Source organism: Theropithecus gelada, chromosome 6 (genome assembly GCF_003255815.1).
Source record: "Theropithecus gelada isolate Dixy chromosome 6, Tgel_1.0, whole genome shotgun sequence".
In the NCBI taxonomy this organism is placed as follows: domain Eukaryota; kingdom Metazoa; phylum Chordata; class Mammalia; order Primates; family Cercopithecidae; genus Theropithecus; species Theropithecus gelada.
Genome location: NC_037673.1, coordinates 167,216,838 through 167,237,536, shown reverse-complemented (window position 1 = coordinate 167,237,536; position 20,699 = coordinate 167,216,838). Strand labels below are relative to the sequence as shown.

The 20,699-nt window shown below is 35.9% G+C and overlaps 1 protein-coding gene across 2 annotated transcripts in view; it reads right to left on the bottom strand.

Moving 5' to 3' along the window:
- Positions 1–20,699, bottom strand: part of RANBP17 (RAN binding protein 17) — a 431,372-nt gene that overhangs the window by 238,710 nt on the left and 171,963 nt on the right. The window lies entirely within an intron of this gene.

Sequence of the window (20,699 nt, the reverse complement as noted above, 5' to 3'; positions counted from 1 at the left end):
TTGGAAACTATTTGTGAGTACTCTTAATTTACGGCAACATAGTTGCTTGCACAAGTGTAATAAGAATATTTTATTTTGCAACAGGACACAACTGGAGAAACTGGTTATTTTACCAAGGCTTTGACTGGAATAGCATGCTTTTCTTTAAGGTATCAAACTTGACTTACAGAGCCAATAAAAGCCCCTTGGGAAAACTGGCCTCATACCTTGTCTACACAGTCCCTATAGAGGGTTCCTGATCTGTGGTGAGTAAAGAATGTCACTTTCTAACAGGTCCAAAAGCTCAAAGTTATCTTGGAACCTCAAGATGAGAGGAATTTACTCAACTCATAGGTATCTGATGGTATAAACCCATGGTTGGACTTGGCTTTACGAAAAAAAGTCTTGTCTGAGATTCATTTTATGGAACAAAGTTTCATCAAAGCCAATTTAAAAAGGGTATGTGAAAATTAATTATTCTTGCTGCACTTTACACAAATAATCAGGCCAAGTATAATAATACAGCTTATTTTGAAAACAAATCATTTCCAACATGATTTGTCTTAAGTAAAAATGGAAGACTGGAGAGAGAAAAACTTTTTTTTCAAGAAATATGGTACACCTGTTAGTAAATTTTAGTTTAATCAGTTGTTTCTGATGTTTTTTTCCTGCAATTCAGGCTAACCCTGCCTATTCCTGTAAACCAACCAGTGATTTCTGGCTGCTGCTCACAAGAAACAAGAGGGATGAGTAATGTAAAAATCTGGATCAGTATTCTAATTCTGGACACATATTGGACTCAGCTAGCAACCCCATATCAGTTTGGTTCCAACAGTGGCCCAGTTCATGGAAAGCTCTCTTTACTTGGGATAATTTTGCTTATTTTTCTTTACTGTTGTGGAATACATTGCTGTTGTACTCTTTGTGTAGATATGTAGGATAAACTCACTCAATGTTTTCTTAAGTTGAACACTTATTAGTCTTCCAGATATCACCTTTTGTCAGATCTCAAGAGTTATGCATGGCCCTCCGCATATGGATGCTTTCTAAATGAGTGCCTCTCCACCCTGAATACAAGAGACCCTAATAGTTAGACAGGCATATCTTCACCTCTGTTCAGCCTGAGGTCACAGAAGATGGATCTTTGTCCCTCTACAACCCTTAGGATTAAGGATTTCCTTGTAAAAGGGATGGGGGAAATATGTCACAGGCATTTGAACCAGAGCAACTCCATCTTGAATAGGGGCTGGGTAAAATAAGGTTGAGACCTACTGGGCTGCACTCCCAGGAGGCTAGGCGTTTTAAGTCACAGGAAGAGAAAGAAGATCAGAAAAAGGTACAGGTCACAAAGTCCTTGCTGACAAAAGAATGTGGTAAAGAAGCCAGCCAAAATGCACTAAAACCAAGATGGTGATAAAAGTGACCTCTGGTCATCCTCACTTCTCTTTATATGCTAATTATAATGTATTAGCATGCTAAAAATCACCCCTACTAGTGCCATGACAATTTACAAATGCCATGGCAATGTTAGCAAGTTATCCTATATGGTCGAAAATGGGGGAGGAACCCTCAGTTCCAAGAACTGCCCACCCCTTTTCCAGAAAACTCATGAATAATCAATCCTTTGTTTAGCATATAATCAAGAAATAACTATAAGTGTAATCACAGTGAGCAGCCCAAGATGCTGGCTCTGCCAATGGAGTAGTCATTCTTTATTCCTTTGCTTTGTTAATAAACTTGCTTTCACTTTAAAAATGAACAAACGAACAAAAAACAACCCAAAACCAAACCAAACCAAACCAGTCAACTATATGCTGCTTATAGGAGACTCACTTTAGATCCAAAGACACAAATCAATTTAAAGTGAAAGGATAAAAAAAGATATTCTATGCAAACAGTAACTAAAAGAGAGCTAGAACGGCTATTCAAATATCAAAATATGTAGATTTTAAGCATAGAATTATAAAAGACAAAGAAAGACATTATATATTGATAAAATAGTCATTTCAGTAAGAATATATAACAATGATAAGCATATATGCATCAAATACAGCAATATGTGTATATATGTGTGTGTGTAATATATATGAAGCTAACACTGACAGGATTTGAAGGAAAAAAATGTAACATCACACTCAATGGTGAAAGACTGAAAGCTTTCCCCCAAGATGAGTAACAAGAGGATGACCACTTTCACCACTGCTATTCAACATTGTACTGGAAGTCCTGGCGAAAGCAATTAGGCCAAACAAATAAATGGCTTACAAATTGCAGAGTGGGGTAAAAAAACCCTAAACTACCTCTTTACAGATGACATAATTCTATATACAGAAAATCTACAAAAGTCCATAAAAAATCTACTACAGTTAATAAATGAATTCGGCAAAGTTGCAGGGTACATGATCAACAAACAAAAATTATGTTAAGTTCCTATATACTAGCAATCAACAATTCAAAAAGGAAAATTTTAAAAATTACATTTATAATATCACTCAAAAGGATACAATATCTAGGAATGAATTTAACAAGGGAGGTGAAAGATTTGTACACTGAAAATTCTACATGGACAGAAAAATGAAAACAAGAGACACTGGGGACTATTAGAAGGGAAGTAGGGGAGCAAGAGTTGAAAAGCTACCTCTTAGGTTTTACGTTCACTACCTGAGTGATGGGATCATTTGTACAGTGAACCTCAGCAACACACAATTTACCCATATAACAAATCTGCACTTGTACTACCTGAACCTAAAATAAAACTTGAGAAAAAAGAAAACTTGCCTAATTTAAAAAAGAAAAAAATTCTAAGGCATTGTTGAAAGAAATTAAAGAAGGCTTAACTAAATAGAAAGACATGACCGAGTATGGTGGCTCACAGCACTTTGGGATACGGAGGCAGGTGGATGACCTGAGGTTAAGATTTTGAGACCAGCCTGGCCAAAAGGATGAAACTCCATCTCTACTAAAAATACAAAAGTAGCCAGGAGTGGTAGCACACGCCTGTAATCCCAGCTACTTGGGAGGCTGGGGCAGAATAATCACTTGAACCCGGGAGGTGGAGTTTGCTGTGAGCTGAGGTCGTACCATTGTACCCCAGCCTGGGCAACAAGAGTGAAACTCCGTCTCAAAAAAAAAAAAAAGATATTTCATGTTCATGGGTTAGAAAACTTAGTATTATTAAGATGGCAATACTTCTCTAAATAATCTACAGATTAAACACAATCCCTATAAAAATTCAATGGCATTTTTGCAGAAATAGAAAATCTGATGTTCAAATTCATTTGCAATTGGAAAGAGTCCTGAATAGCCAAAACAATACTGAAAAACAAAGTAGGAGGTCTCATACTTCCTGATTTTAGAACTTACTGCAAAGCTACACTAACCAAAACTGTGTGATAATGGCATAAGAACAGACATATAGAACAAAGGAACAAAATTGAGAATCCAGAAGTAAACCGTATAATCTATGGATAAATGATTTTTTGACTACGGTGCTAAGATATTTTTAGGGGGAAAGAATAGTATCTTCAACAAATGGCGCTGGGACAACTAGATGATCACATGCAAAAGAATGAAGTTGGATCCTATATCTCACGCCATATACAAAATATAAGAGTTAAAAGTATAAAATATTTGAAAAAAACATAGGGTTAAGTTTTCATGACCTTATAACTGTCATTAAATGCTTAGATTTGACTCAAAAATCACAAGCAACCAAAGAATAGATAAATTAGACATCCTCAAAATTTCAGAATCTTGTGCTTCAAAGAACATCATCAAAAAAGTGAAAAGATAACCTACAAAAAGGGAGAGCATATTTGCAAATCATGTATTTGATAAGGGATTTCATATCCAGAATATATGAACAACACTAACAACTCAACAAGAAAAAGTCAAATGACTGAAATTAAAAATAAGCAAAGTATTTAAAAATCCAGATCCTCCTTCAAAGAATATATACAAAATAGCCAACAAACAAATGATGCTAAACCCCAGCGGACATTAGGAAAATGCAAATCAAAACCACAATGAGCTATAACCTCACACCTACCAAGATGGTTACAATAACATGAAACAACAACAAAGCAACCCTAAAAATAACAAATGTTAACAAGGATGTGAAGAAAGAGAAACCCTTTTACATTGCTGGTGGGAATGTAAAATGGTGTGGCCATGATGGAAAATAGTTTGACAGCAATTCAGTTAAAGAATTACCATATGATTTAGCAACTCTACTTTTATGTATACACCCAAGAGAAATGAAAATATATGTCCACATGGTAACTTGTAAACAAATGTTTACAGCAACACTACTCATAAGAGCCAAAAGGTGAAATCAACTCAAATCCAAACCAGCTGATGAAAAGATGATTAAAATGTGTAATACCCACAAAGTGAAATATTAAATAGTATTCAGCCATAAAAAGAAGTAAGCACATATTACAACTTGGATGAACTTTGAAAACATAATGCTAGGTAAAAACAGCAAGACAGAAAAGCTGAAATATTGTATGATTTATTTAATATAAAATATACAGAATTGGCACATCTATAAAGACAGAAAGTAGATTAGTATTATTTTCAAGGGGCAAGAGAAACAAAGAATAGACAGTGATTACTTAATAGGTACAAAGTATTTCTCTGAAGTGGTGAAAAGTTTTAAAACTAGAGAGAGGTGGCAAATGCACTAAAGGTCACTGAATGTGTACATTTAAAAACACTCAATATAGCATGTGAATTTCAACAATAAAGACAGAAAAAAAGGAATAATGACAAATTCTCAAATTTGGCAAAACATATAAACTTACAGTCTCATGAAAGATAAACACAAAGAAATCCAACCCAGACAATTTTAACTGAATTGCTGAAAACTAAGGCCAAGGAAAAAAAATTCTGAAAGTAGTCCAAGAAAAACAGCACATAACATAGAAGTGAATAACAATTCAAATGAATGTGCAATTTTTATCAGAAACCACCCGGTCAGATATAAATAGAACATTTTTAAAGTGCTGAAAGAGAAAGAACCATCAAATCAGAACTCTGTAAGAGAATTACATTTTCTAATTCTAATTCAATTAGAGAATACATTCTTCATGAATAAAGATGAAATAATGACATTCTCAGATAAAGGAAAACTAAGAAAATTCATTGTCTATGGATCTGCTCTATAAGAAGTAAGGGAATTTCTTCAGACAAAAGGGAAAGTATGTGAGGGGAAAACTTGGAATATCTGGAGTGAAAGAAAACAGAAAGGGTAGATATTTAAATAAATGTAACAATATTACTTTCCTCTTACATTGTGTAAAAAAAAATTCTTTTTTCTTTTTTCTTTTCTTTTTTAGGTAGGGTCTCACTCTGTCACCCAGGCTGAACTGCAGTGGCGCGATCTCACTCCTGCACTCAAGCCATCCTTCCGCCTCAGCCTCCCGAGAAGCTGGGAACACAGGCATATGTCACAATGCCTAGCTAACTTTTGAATTTTTTGTAGAGATGAGGTTTTGCTGGTCTTAAATTCCTGAGCTCAAGCCATCTGCCCGCATTGGTCTCCCAAAGTGCTGGGATTAAAGATGTGAGCCACATAACATATGTATTACAGTTAAGTTAAAAGCAAAAGTTACAACATTATCTGGTAGGTTTTCAATCTATGTAAAAATGTATGTAATATGTTACATACAAAGAGTGAAGAATAGGGGGACTTACATTCTACTTTAAAGGGTAAAATATTAATTCTAAGTAGACTGTGAAAAGTTAAATATGTATATTATAATTTCTAGAGGAATCATGAAAAAATCCATTTGAAGATACTATTAGTAGTTTATAGTTTATGGTAATAAACTCAATAGACAAAATGGAAAACTAAAATGTTAATTTTATCTAAAGATAGCAAGAAGGAAAAATCAGAGAGGGAACTGCTCAAAGAAATCAGAGTGACACAAAGGATAAACATTTCATGTTCATGGATAGGAAGAATTAATATTGTTAAAATGGCCATACTGCCCAAAGCAATTTACAGATTCAGTACTATTCCTATCAACTACCAATGTGATTCTTCACAGAACTAGAAAAAACTGTTTTAAAACTCACATGGAACCAAAAATGAGCCCAAATACCCAAAGCAATCCTAAGCAAAAGGAACAAAGCTGGAGGCATCACATTACCTGACTTCAAACTGTAATACAAGGCTACAGTAACCAAAACAGCATGGTACTGGTACAAAAACAGACACATAGACCAATGGAACAAAAAAGAGTGTGCAGAAGTAATTCTGCATACATATAACCATGTGCTCTTTGACAACGTGAACAAAAACAAGCAAAGAGGAAGAAACTTCATATTCAATAAATGGTGCTGGGATAACTAGCAAGTCATATGCAGAAGATTGAAACTGGACCCCTAGCATTCACCATATACAAAAATCAATTCAAGATTGATTAACGCTTAAATGTAAAACCCAAAATTATAAAAACACTGGAAGCTAACCTAGAAAATACCATTCTGTACATAGGTCTTGGCAGAGATTTCATGACAAAGATGTCAAAAGCAAATGCAATAAAACCAAAAATTGACAAATGGGACCTAATTAAACTAAAGAGCTTTCGCACAGCAAAAATAAACTATCAACAGAGTAAACAGACAACCTATAGAATGCGAGAAAACATATGCCAACTATGCTTCCAATGAAGGTCTAATATCCAGAGTCTATAAGGAACTTAAACAAATTTACAAGAACCCCACCGAAAAGGGCAAATGACATGAACTGACACTTTTCAAAAGGAGACATACATGCAGCCAACAAGCATATAAAAAATGTTCAGCACCACTAATCATTAGAGAAATGCAAATCAAAATTACAATGGGATACCTTGTCACACCAGTCAGAGTAAATATTATTAAAAAGTCAAAATATAATAGACGGTGGCGAAGTTGCAGAGAAAAGGGAATGCTTATAAACTGCTCTTGGGAATGTAAATTATTTCAGCCATTGTGGAAAGCAGTGCGATGATTTCTTCAAGAACTTAAAGAAGAATTACCATTTCACCCAGCAACCCCATTATTGGGTATACACCCAAAGGAATATAAAGTGTTCTAACACAAAGACACATGCATGAGTATGTTCACTGCAGCAATATTCACAGTAACAAAGATATGCATATCAACCCAAACGCCCATCAACGGTAGACTGGATAAAGAAATGTGGCACATACACACTGTGCACTACTATGCAGCCATTAAAAAAATGAGATTTATGCCTTCTGCAGCAACATGAATGGAACTTGAGGCCATTATCCTAAGCAAACTAACACAGGAACAGAAAACCAAATGCCACATGTTCTCACTGATAAGTGGAAGCTAAACACTGAGTACACATGGACAGAGAGAAGACAACAACAGACAGCACAGTCTACTAGATGGTGGGGGATGGGAGAATGGAGAGGACTGAAAAACTACCTATCGAGTACTATGGTTATTACCTGGGTGACAAAATAATCTGTACACCAAACTCCTGTGACACACAATTTACCTATGTAACAAACCTGCACATGTACCCCTAAACCTAAAATAAAAGTTAAAAAAAAGGATAGATCTACATCCAAGCATCAGTAATAATTAAATGCAAATGATATAAACATAGCAGTTAAAAGACAGATTGTGTGAATAGATTAAAACCAAGACCTAAAGATATGCTTTTGGGCTAGGCATCGTGGCTCACACCTATAATTCCAGCACTTCGAAAGACTCAGATAGGAGGATCACTTGAGCCCAGGAGTTTGAGACCAGCCAGGGCAACAGAGCAAGAACATGTCTCTACAAAAAATAAAAAAGTTAGTTGGGTGTGTAGTGCACCTGTGGTCCCAGCTACACGGGAAGCTGAGGTGAGATCACTTGACTCCGAGAGGTCAAGGCTGCAGTGAACCATGATCGTGTCATTGCACTCCAGCCTGGGCAACAGGATGAGACTCTATCTCAATTAAAAAACAAAAAAAAAAATCTATCAGAAACTCACGTTAAATGTAAAGATGCAGATTAGTTAAAGCAAAAGCAAAAAAGATAGCCCAAAAGACTTATATAAAATTCCATCACTTTCAGGAGAAAATATTTGTGACCCAGAATTAGTCAAAGATTTCTCAGGTATGATATCAAAAGCATGATCCATAAAAAAGTAATAAATTAGGCTCTGTCAAAATAAAAACTTTTGCTATTTAATGAATACTTCAGAATGTGAAAAAAACAAGCTACATACTTAGAGAAAAAATGTGCAACTCATATATCCAACAAATAACTTGTACTCAAAATCTATAAAGAATTCTCAAAACTCAACAGCAAGGAAACAAATGACCTAACTTAAAAAATGTGTAAGACTTAGGAGGCTGAGGCAGGTGGATCATGAGGTCAGGAGTTCGAGACCAGCCTGACTAACATGGTGAAACCCTGTCTCTACTAAAAACACAAAAATTAGCCGGTGTGGTGGCATGCACCTGTAATCCCAGCTACTCAGGAGGCTGAGGCAGAAGAATCTGTTGAACCCGGGAGGCGGAGGTTGCAGTGAGCTGAGATCATGCCACTGTACTCCAGCCTGGGTGACAGAGCGAGACTCCATCTCAAAAAAAAAAAAAAAAAAAAAGGGTAAGACTTGAACAGATACTTTTCCAAAGAGGATATATGGAGGCAATTAAGTTAGTGGAAACAAACAAACAAAAATAAACGTTCAACATCATTACTCATTAAGAAAATGCAAAACAAGGCCAGGTGCAGTGGCTCTCGCCTATAATCCCAACGCTCTGGGGAGCCGAGGTGGGTGGATCACCTGAGGTCAGGAGTTCAAGACCAGTCTGGCCAACATGGTGAAATATAAAAATTTAGCTGGGTGTGGTGGTGGGCACCTGTAATCCCAGCTACTCGGGAGGCTGAAGCAGCAGAATCACTTGAACCCTGGAGGCAGAGGTTGCAGTGAGTTGAGATCGCACCATTGCACTACAGCTTGGGGAACAAGAGCAAAACTCCATCTCAAAAAAAAAAAAAAAAAAAAAAGCAAAATAAAACTACAATGAGATGCCCTACAATCTCATTAAAATGGCAAAAATAAAATGACAAACTAGTTGAGATTTATAAAAGTTAAGATTGTGTTGAAACTGTTCAAATTGGAGAGAAATGATATATTAAGAATACTGAGTTCAAATGTCCTAATATTTAATGAAATATAAGTTAAATGTAAGTAAGATAGTTTCAATTACTAGACTTGTAAAGATTACAAATGACATTGATGGCAAGATAATGGAGTGAGGTTCAAACTGTTTCAATGTTCTTGGAAGGCAAATTGCAATCCATACAACCATATAATTTTGTATATATTTTTTTCATCCGGCAACTGCTTTTCTTTTTTTTTTTTGAGACGGAGTCTCGCGCTGTGTCACCCAGGCTGGAGTGCAGTGGCGCGATCTCGGCTCACTGCAAGCTTGGCCTCCCAGGTTCACGCCATTCTCCTGCCTCAGCCTCCGAGTAGCTGGGACTACAGGCGTCCGCCACCACGCCCGGCTAGTTTTTTTGTATTTTTAGTAGAGACGGGGTTTCACCATGTTAGCCAGGATGGTCTTGATCTCCTGACCTCGTGATCCACCCGCCTCGGCCTCCCAAAGTGCTGGGATTACAGGCTTCAGCCACTGCGCCCGGCCCGGCAACTGCTTTTCTAGGAATTGAAGGCAGCTACTCTTACTAATATATACTTATAAGCATGTTTACTGTAACACTGAAGATAATTTTAAAAAACATATCAAAGTATCTATGTTGGAGACAGGTTAAACCAAGTATGGTACATCCATAAAATTACAATGCAGCCATTAAAAAGGCAGAACTGGCTGGGCATGGTGGCTCATGCCTGTAATCCCAGCACTTTGGGAAGCCAAGGCGGGCGCATCACAAGGTCAAGACATCAAGACTATCCTGCCCAACATGGTGAAGCCTCACCTTTACTAAAAACACAAAAAATTAGCTGGGCGTGGTGGTGGGCACCTGTAGTCCCAGCTACTCGGGAGGCTGAGGCAGGACAATCAGTTGAACCCAGGAGGTGGAGGTTGCAGTGAGCTGAGATCACACCACTGCAGCACTCACTCCAGCCTGGTGACAGAGCAAGTCTCCATGCCCCCGCACCCAAAAAAAGGCAGAACTATAGGCACAAATAGGGTAAAAAAATCAAGTTCTAGTTCTTTTGGGGATCCTATGAAGGAGAAAATAAATATCCATATGGGGCAGATAATTTATATTCACGTCAAAAACTGATACTAGTGTTGCTATAATTTGGCAAGAAGGAGACAAAAAACAAACTGTATTGTAAAAACATGGAGGATTCTCAAAGGCATTGTGCTGAAAGAAACCAGTTTCAAAAGGTCAAATTTTACATGATTCCATTTATATAATGTTCTGGAAAAAGGCAAAACTGTAGTGAATGGGAACAGATCAGTGGATCCCAAGTGTTAGGGACAGAGGGAAGATGTGACACCATAAGGGAGGTTTTATTTATTATTTATTTTGTTTTCAGGTGACATAACTACTCTGTATCCTGACAGTGATAGTGGTTACATGAATATATACTTGGGTTAAAACTGAACTGTACACCAGAAAAGATGGAAGTGTGAATTTTACTGTGTATTAATTTTTAAAAGAAGAATGATTTACATTGCATACTGTTCTCGAGGCTATTTTGCTTTTCTCCCAGAAAGCCTAAACCTGGAACCTGCATTTTTTTTTTATTACTAAAGCCTTTGTTCTCATTTATTTCTGATTTAAAGACAATTAGTCTAAGTAAAAGTGATTAAGAAGCATATTGTTTTTGACATCCACAATACATTATTACTATAAATCTTTCTTTTTGAGAATGAGGATCGAGTTTTTCACTCTCTAGATAGGGCATGAAGAAAACTCTTCTTTCCAGCTTTAAAATAACAATTAAATCTCTTATGCTATACCATATTTTAGGTGAAACTAATGAGTCACTGGCTTATCTTCTCCTGAATGAAATCTGTTCATTCTTCTCATTCATATAGTTATATCAAGTACTACCTTGGATATTGAGAGGTTTTTCTTCTCTATTTACACATATATTGCCATGTGAATTTGTATCAAACCTTTATTTTCATGTAAACTAGAAATAATGTTTTCTTTTGCATAAGAGAACACTATAAGCATTACAAAACTCAAATTGTTTGTTAAGCTATACATTATAATTAGTTTGGCAGAGCTAATACAAATCACATTTACAGACAAACAATAATAAAATTGAAGTACCAGTTAAATATCCAAAATAATTAAAGGAATCATTTTTAGCCTGGTATAATTAGCTAATTCACTTTACAAGCATTTATTAAAATGAATTCACATGTTATTATTCCATAGGTAGTTACACAATAGTGTTTATACAGGAAAAAATAATGAACCAAACTCTTTGTATCCAGCACTCCACAATTAAAACGAAGACTCCCCAAGTAATATCAATCTAGGATAGACTAATTAAGTTTGGTTTGATAACCATTCATTTCTTCTATTGCCTCTGAGCAAATTGTTTATTAGAGAAAGTTATTTTACACAAATCAAATCAAACTGGGTAAACCATTATATTTGAGGGAAACTTTAGCCATCAGTCAATTAATCCATCATTTTCTCCAGACACTATTGTTTAACGAGCAGATCATATTATCAACAATTTAGATATCATGTGATTCAATTATAACAGTAAATTTATTGACAGTTTCTCTAATATTTTTATTATGAGTAAATTTGGAATTCTCTTTACCTTTGTGAGCAAAGCAAAACCAATCTGAGTATTATAGTCAAATACCAAATAAATATAAAATTCTCTACAAAATTTAGTGGTTTGAAAAAATGTTATTATTACAAAAGCAAAAATAAGCCTTAATGAATTAAAATTGCTAATAAGGTAAGTTTCCAACATAAAAAATGTTACTTATTATTTAATATGCTGAAATATATATGACCTTATATACCTTAATGTTATATTAAAATTCATTTTAAGAAAAGCCTTGTAAAAAAATTAATTTGTACTCTAAACAATACGATCTGTTAAAGCTGAAAAATTCAGATTTTTAGTTCTTTAAGAATACAGATCTCACAGGAGGCATGAAAATTAAAATATAATATATATTAATACTCATAGGCACCAGGGGAAAGAAAGCAACCAATACCTTTCTACACATGTTTAGGAGATCATATTTAAGATCATAATAGTGCAACAGGATTGATTTCTAGTTCTTAATAGGAAATACATATGTGTGTAATTTGCCAGTTCATCAAATCAGATGAAATGTCAAACAGGCACTTTTATTTTAAATGTAAGGATTTTAAAATAGATCCTTTCTATTTGCCTCTTTATAAGTTTAGGTCCTATAGTGCAAAACAATTTATTAATACTTTGATAGATTGTCTCCAACAGTTTCATGTTGGCTAGTTTTATCTCACCAATCTGAGTTTAAATCTCTTAGAGTTCCAAACCATGGCTTAAGACTTTTTCTTTATCTCATAGCAGAAAAGTTCTAGACTCTTCATTGAAGGTCAATAAATATTATCAGAACAATAGAATGTTAGGTGCCAAGAGCTTCTGCTTACCCTAGTCCAACTCCCTCTAGTTACATACATATAAAGAAATTGAGAATTGGAAGTGTTTGACCCCACATCACACATCTCATTATCAGTGTCGATTAGACAAACATGTTCACTAATAATAACTTTTATATGCCATAAATATATTCCTGTTTACTGTTGACTAGCCTATGTGATCTAACAATGACACTGAGGCAGTGTCATCTAACACCCAAATGAATAGCATATGGCCTATGAATTACAAATTCCTACATATGTCCACAGTTCTCAAAATGCACTCCTTAGAGGCTTACGATGCCAGAGAGACACCCCAAGGGCACCACAGAGAGAATAAGAACTGAACCATTGGAACATCTGGCTTCTTGCAACCCCATAACCTCATTTCAGTCTGAGCCACTTGCTTCTGTGTAAAATTTCATTTGAAGAAACAGTTCCACTGATTGTAAACCAGTTTGAAACCACTACTTTATCCTATGTATGTTCCTGGAATCTTCGGAATAAAATATTTTAAGTAAAAAAAGAAAGATCCTAGGTTTCTTAAAGAAGAATACTTCATTTTACATATTTGTCTCAAAAAGAATTAGTGATTACAAAAGAAATTCAAGGAATATCTGCATGAAAATATTGTAGTCAGTCACTTGATACAGGTCAATATTTGCACAGCATAAACTGTTTAAGTACAGCAAAGTGGTCATCAATCAATATACACCATCAGCTATACCTCTTTTTTCTGAAGTTATCCCACATTCATCCACTTTTGTGCCCACTAAATACACTCTTATTTATTTTTAATCAAATTACTTTATCTTTTAGAAAATACTGCAGAAAATACTTTATGAAATGATTTCTCCAAGTGTCTATAATATATACTCCCTCTGTACAAAGCACAAATTTAAGAGTAAGAGCCTATCTGTAAACCTGATTGTCCTGATAAAAAGATGATGACCCCTCTAGAGTGGGTTATTATAATCATTAAATGGGTCTTAGAAAACATCTGGCACACTATAGTTTTACATGTTTTTGATTTATAGTTATAATTAAGAAAAGCAATGCAAAGAGGACACTAGTTAGAACCTTTTAATCCAAAGATGATTCAAATGTGAGTGCTACTGTAATAAAAACCTATTCTTGATGTTCCTGATCATCCTCAAAATATTAGCAAAAGGAAAATTTTCTCTTTGATGCAAACACCACACCAGCATAATTAATCATCTCTTTCACCACAAATATTTCCCTAACACTGAAGACAAGCATATTTAAATGTAGCCATGATGTACAAAAGCCATGCACTATATAATGACATGTTGGTCGACAATTGGCTGCATATAAGATGGTGATCCCTTAGGATTACATGGAGTTGAAAAATTCCTATCATATAGCTAGGATAGGACCTAATTATATTGTTAGTTCCTATATAGTTAACTATATATAACTATGTAGTTAGGTCCTATCCTAATTACACAACAGGAATTTTTCAACTCCATAGTTAGCAGTGTCTTGCTGATCCTGACCCTGTATAGGCCCAGGGTCTATGAAAAATATAAGTGTATTTTTCAATAGCAAAGACATGGAATCAACTCTAATGCCCATCAATGGTAGACTGGATAAAGAAAATGTGGTACATATATATCATAGAATACTATGCAGCCATGAAAAAGAATGAGATCATGTCCTTTGCAGGGACGTGGATGGAGCTGGAAGCCATTATCCTCAGCAAACTAACACAGGTACAGAAGACTAAACACCATGTATTCTCACTTATTAAGTGGGAGCAGAATAATGAGAACGCATGGACACAGGGAGGAGAAAGATGCATATTGGGGCCTGTCAGGGGTACAGGGGAAGGGAGAGCATCAGGATAAATAGCTAATGCATGTGGGGCTTAATACCTAGGTGATGGGTTGATAGGTGCAGCAAACCACCATCGCACACATTTACATATATAACAAACCTGCACGTCTTGCACATGTATCCCAGAACTTAAAATACTATTAAATTTTTAAAAAGTGTATTTTTACTGTGCCTTTTCAAAGTTTAGGCACATAAGTACTTACCATTGTGTTACAACTATTTACAGTATTCAGTACAGTACCATGCTGTACAGGGTGGTAGCCTATGAGCAACAGGCTGTACCACGCAGCTTAGGTGTGTAGTAGGCTACACCATCTAGGTTTGTGTAAGAACAGTTCATGATGTTCCCACAACAACAAAATAGCCTAACAGCACATTTCTTAGAACATACTCTTGTGGTTAAGTGATGTGTGACTGCACTTCAAGAAATGATTTCAACTAGGATATTACGGGACTTCCTTCAAAAACATATATATATATATTTTTATATTTTATCACAAGTTGGTGGTGGTAGCTTGGTTTCTTTGTTTTGGGAAATTGTTATTTTGTGTGAGAGATGACCAAAAACAATGAGGAATCACAATATAAATGAAGAAAATGAGTGCCAGCAACTACTGAAATGGTTCACTACTTAATAGCAATAATAAATAAATAAATAACAAATAATTAATAACATGACCCCCAATTTTTACAGTAGCTTTGCCAACCTCTCTCTTGCATCACTCACTTTGGGGAAATTGGTTGCCATATCATGGGGACAATCAAGCAGCCCTGTGGAGGGCTTCATGTGGCAAGGAGGTGAGGCCTCCTGTCAACAATAGGCTAGAACTGATGAGGCCTTCTGTCAACAGTTACGTGAGCAAACCATTCTGCAAGCTGATCTTCCAATCTCAGTCAAGTCTTCAGAGTTTTTTGCCCTGGATGAACATTTTGACTGAAACCTCATAAAAGACCTTAAGTCAGAACCACTCAGCTAAGCCATTCCAAAATTCCTGTCCCTCAGGAAGTCTGTAAAACAGAATATGATTTTTGCTAAAACTTCTAAGTTTAGGGGTAATTTGTTCCACAGCAATAGATAACTAATGCAGGATGCAGCGAGGAAGAATTCCTTCTTCACTAGTTTCCTCTTCTCTGTTTCAAAAGTTAACTTTTTATATTTTTAACTTATTTTCTCTCTTTGAACCTCAGGCTTCTCCTAAGGTTTTCTTTTCTACCTCAGTTTTACCATGTTTGGGACCTCTTCCTCATCTTTTGCCAGGCAAGAAGGCAACTGGTTCTCAAAACTTTTTTCAATTCAAGGGCCCCTTTTACAGGATTAAAATCCCCAAAACTTTGTATCTCACCTATTTCCACTTGCTAGCAACCTAAATAAATGAAAGAACAAGACTTCACAAACTTAAACAGAGTCATATACTATACTGGAAGACCTAGTAAATGAAATAATATGTTTTTACCGAGTGCTAGAAATAAATGGAAAACCTATTTAGGCCAGAAGTTTAAAAAAAAAAAAAAAAAGACATTTTACAACTATAAACTCTAAAATTATTTAAGAAAGTCCCTGGCTCAGACTCTGAGACTTTCTGTCATATCTTATCAAAAACAAAAGTCAAAAGCTTTTTCCCCATCTATTGAAATGATTATATGGTTTTTCATTCCGTTTAAGTGGTGAATCACATGTATTGATTTGTGTATGTTGAAACAACCTTGAATCCCAGAAATGAAGTCTACTTGGTTATGGTGAACTAACTTTTTGATGTGATGCTACATGTGGATTGCTAGTATTTTTTTGAGGATTTTTTGTATCTATGTTCATCAGAGATACTGGCCCGTAGGTTTTTTTGTCGTGTCCTTGCCAGGTTTTGGTATCAGGCTGATACTGGCTTCATAGAATGAGTTAGGGAGGAGTACTTCCTCCTCAATTTTTTTTGAATAGTTTCGGTAGTGTTGGTACCAGCTCTTCTAGGTACATCTGGTAGAACTTGGCTGTGAATCCACCAGATCGGGGGCTTTTATTGGTTGGTAGGTTTTTTTTATTACTGATTCAATTTCAAATGTCAATATCGGTCTTCTCGGGGCTTCAATTTCTTCCTGATTCAAACTTGGAAGGTTTCATTTCCAGCGATTAGTCCATTTCCTCTAGATTTTCTAAGTTTGTGTGCACAGGGGTGTTCATAATAGTCTCTGAGAATCTTTCGTATTTTTCTGGAATCAGATGTAATGCCACCTTTGTCATTTCTGACTGCTTATTTGCATCATCTCTCTTTTTTTCTTTGTTAGTCTAGCTAGCAGTCTATCAAATCAACAAAACAAATATTGACAAATGGGAACTAATTAAAGAGTTTCTGCACAGCAAAAGTAACCATCAACAAACAGACAATCTATAAACTGGGAGGAAATATTCGTAAACTATGCATCCAACAAAGGTCTAATATGCAGAATCTATTAGGAACTTAATTCAACAAGCAAAAAACAAATACATCTCATTAAAAAATAGACAAAAGACATGAACAGACACTTTTCAGAAGAAGACATACAGGTAGAAACAAAGATAAAACATCACTGATCATCAGAGAGAAGCAAATCAAAACCATATTGCACCAGTCAGAATAGTTACTAAAAACAAACAAACAAACACAGATGCTAACAAGACTGTAGAGAAAAAGAAACTCTTACACACTGTTGGTAGGAAGATAAATTAGTTCAGACACTGCGTCCACAGTCTGGAGACTTCTCAAGGAACTTAAATCAGAACTACCATTTGAATAGGGAATCCTTTCCCCATTTCTTGTTTTTGTCAGGTTTGTCAAAGATCAGATGGTTATAGACGTGTGGTATTATTTCTGAGGGCTCTGTTCTGTTCCATTGGTGTATATCTCTACTTTGGTACCAGTACCATGCTCTTTTGCTTACTGTAGCCTTAGTATAGTTTGAAGTCAGGTAGTGTGATGCCTCCAGCTTTGTTCTTTTAGATTAGGATTGTCTTGGCAATGCGGGCTCTTTTTTGATTCCATATGAACTTTAAAGTAGTTGTTTGCAATTCTGTGGAGAAAGTCACTGGTAGCTTGATGGGGATAGCATTGAATCTATAAATTACCTTGGGCACTATGGCCATTTTCACGATATTGATTCTTCCTATCCATGAGCAGGGAATGTTCTTCCATTTGTTTGTGTCCTCTTTTATTTCATTGAGCAGTGGTTTGTAGTTCTCCTTGAAAAGGTCCTTCATACCCCTTGTAAGTTGGATTCCTAGGTATTTTATTCTCTTTGAAGCAATTGTGGATGGGAGTTCACTCATGATTTGGCTCTCTGTTTGTCTGTTATTGGTGTATAAGAATGCTTGTGATTTTTGCACATTGATTTTGTATCCTGAGACTTTGCTGAAGTTGCTTATCAGCTTAAGGAGATTTTGGGCTGAGACAATGGGGTTTCCTAAATATACAATCATGTCATCTGCAAACAGGGACAATTTGACTTTCTCATTTCCTAATTGAATACTCTTTATTTCTTTCTCCTGCCTGACTGCCCTGGCCCAGAACTTCCAATACTATGTTGAACAGGAGTGGTGAGAGAGGGCATCCCTGTCTTGTGCCAGTTTTCAAAGGGAATGCTTCCAGTTTTTGCTCATTCAGTATGATATTGGCTGTGGGTTTGTCATAAATAGTTCTTATTATTTTGAGATGCGTCCCATCAATACCAAATTTATTGAGAGTTTTTAGCATGAAGGGTTAGTGAATTTTGTCAAAGGCATTTTCCTGCATCTATTGAGATAATCATGTGGTTTTTGTCTTTGGTTCTGTTTATATGCTAGATTACGTTTATTGATTTGCGTATGTTGAACAAGCCTTGCATCCCAGGGATGAAGCCCACTTGATCATGGTGGATAAGCTTTTTGATGTGCTGCTGGATTCGGTTTGCCAGTATTTTATTGAGAATTTTTGTATCAATGTTCATCAGAGATATTGGTCTAAAATTCTCTTTTTTTGTTGTGTCTCTGCCAGGCTTTGGTATCAGGATGATGCCGGCCTCATAAAATGAGTTAGGGAGGATTCCCTCTTTTTCTATTGATTGGAATAGTTTCAGAAGGAATGGTACCAGCTCCTCCTTGTACCTCTGTAGAAAGCTGAAACGGGATCCCTTCCTTACACCTTATACAAAAATTAATTCAAGATGGATTAAAGACTTAAACGTTAGACCTAAAACCATAAAAACCCTAGAAGAAAACCTAGGCAATACCATTCAGGACATAGGCATGGGCAAGGACTTCATGTCTAAAACACCAAAAGCAATGGCAACAAAAGCCAAAATTGACAAATGGGATATAATTAAACTAAAGACCTTCTGCACAGCAAAAGAAACTACCATCAGGGTGAACAGGCAACCTACAGAATGGGAGAAAATTTTTGCAATCTACTCATCTGACAAAGGGCTAATATCCAGAATCTACAAAGAACTCAAACAAATTTACAAGAAAAAAAACAAACAACCCCATCAAAAAGTGGGCAAAGGATATGAACAGACATTTCTCAAAAGAAGACATTTATGCAACCAACAGACACATGAAAAAATGCTCATCATCACTGGCCATCAGAGAAATGCAAATCAAAACCACAAAGAGATACCATCTCACACCAGTTAGAATGGCGATCATTAAAAAGTCAGGAAACAACAGATGCTGGAGAGGATGTGGAGAAATAGGAACACTTTTACACTTTTGGCAGGACTGTAAACTAGTTCAACCATTGTGGAAGACAGTGTGGCGATTCCTCAAGGATCTAGAACTAGAAATACCATTTGACCCAGCCATCCCATTACTGGGTATATATCCAAAGGATTATAAATCATGCTGCTATAAAGACACATGCACATGTATGTTTATTGCGGCACTATTCACAATAGCGAAGACTTGGAACCAACCCAAATGTCCATCAATGATAGACGAGATTAAGAAAATGTGGCATATATACACCATGGAATACTATGCAGCCATAAAAAAGGATGAGTTCATGACCTTTGTAGGGACATGGATGAAGCTGGAAACCATCATTCTCAGCAAACTATCACAAGGACAAAAAACCAAACACTGCATATTCTCACTCATAGGTGAGAACTGAACAATGAGAACACTTGGACACAGGAAGGGGAACATCACACACTGGCGCCTGTCGTGGGGTGGGGAGAGTGGGGAGGGATAGCATTAGGAGATATACCTAACATAAGTGACGAGTTAATGGGTGCAGCACACCAACATGGCACATGTATACATATGTAACAAACCTGCATGTTGTGCACATGTACCCTAGAACTTAAAGTATAATAATAATAAAAAAAAGAATTCCATTTTTCTCACCAGTAGACCTATATTATAGAAAATTATACTTAACTATTATCAAATTTTCCATTTTTGTCAATAAAGATTTATAGAAAAAAAAAAAAAAGAACTACAATTTGACCTAGCAATTCCATTACTGGGTATGTAGCCAAAAGAAAATAAATCATTTTACCAAAAAGACACACGCACTTGCATGTTCGTCACAGCACTATTCACAAAAGCAAAGACACGGAAACAATCTAGGTGCCCATAAATGGTTTATGGGCATTTATCCATATGGGAATGGATAAAAAAAATGTGGTACATCCTGGCAAAGACACAATGAAAAAAGAAAACTATAAGTCAATACCCATGATGAACACAGACACAAAAATCCTCAACAATATACAAGCAAACTAAATCCAGCAGCCCATCAACAATTAATTCTCCAGGAACAAGTAAGCTTCATTCCTGGGAAGCAAAGTTGGTTCAACATATGCAAATCAATAAATGTGATTCACCACGTAAACAGATCATCTCAATAGATGTGGAAAAAACTCTCAATAAAATCCAACATACTGCCATGATAAAAACCCTCAACAAACTAGGCATCAAAGGATCATACCTCAAAATAATAAGAGCCATCTATGACAAACCCATACCCGACATGATACAGAATGGGCAAAAGCTGGACGCATTCCCCTTGAGAACTGGAACAAGACAAGAATGCCCACTTTCACCACTCCTATTCAGCATACTACCGGAAGCCCTCGCCACAGTATTCGGGCAAGAGAAAGAAATAAAAGGCATGCAAATAGGAAAAGAAGTCAAACTATCTCTCTTAGCCAACAATTGATTATATATCTCCAAAAACCCTTTAGAGTCTGTCAAAAGGCTCTTGGAACTGATAAACAACTTCACTAAAGTTTCAGGATACAAAAATTAATGTACAAAA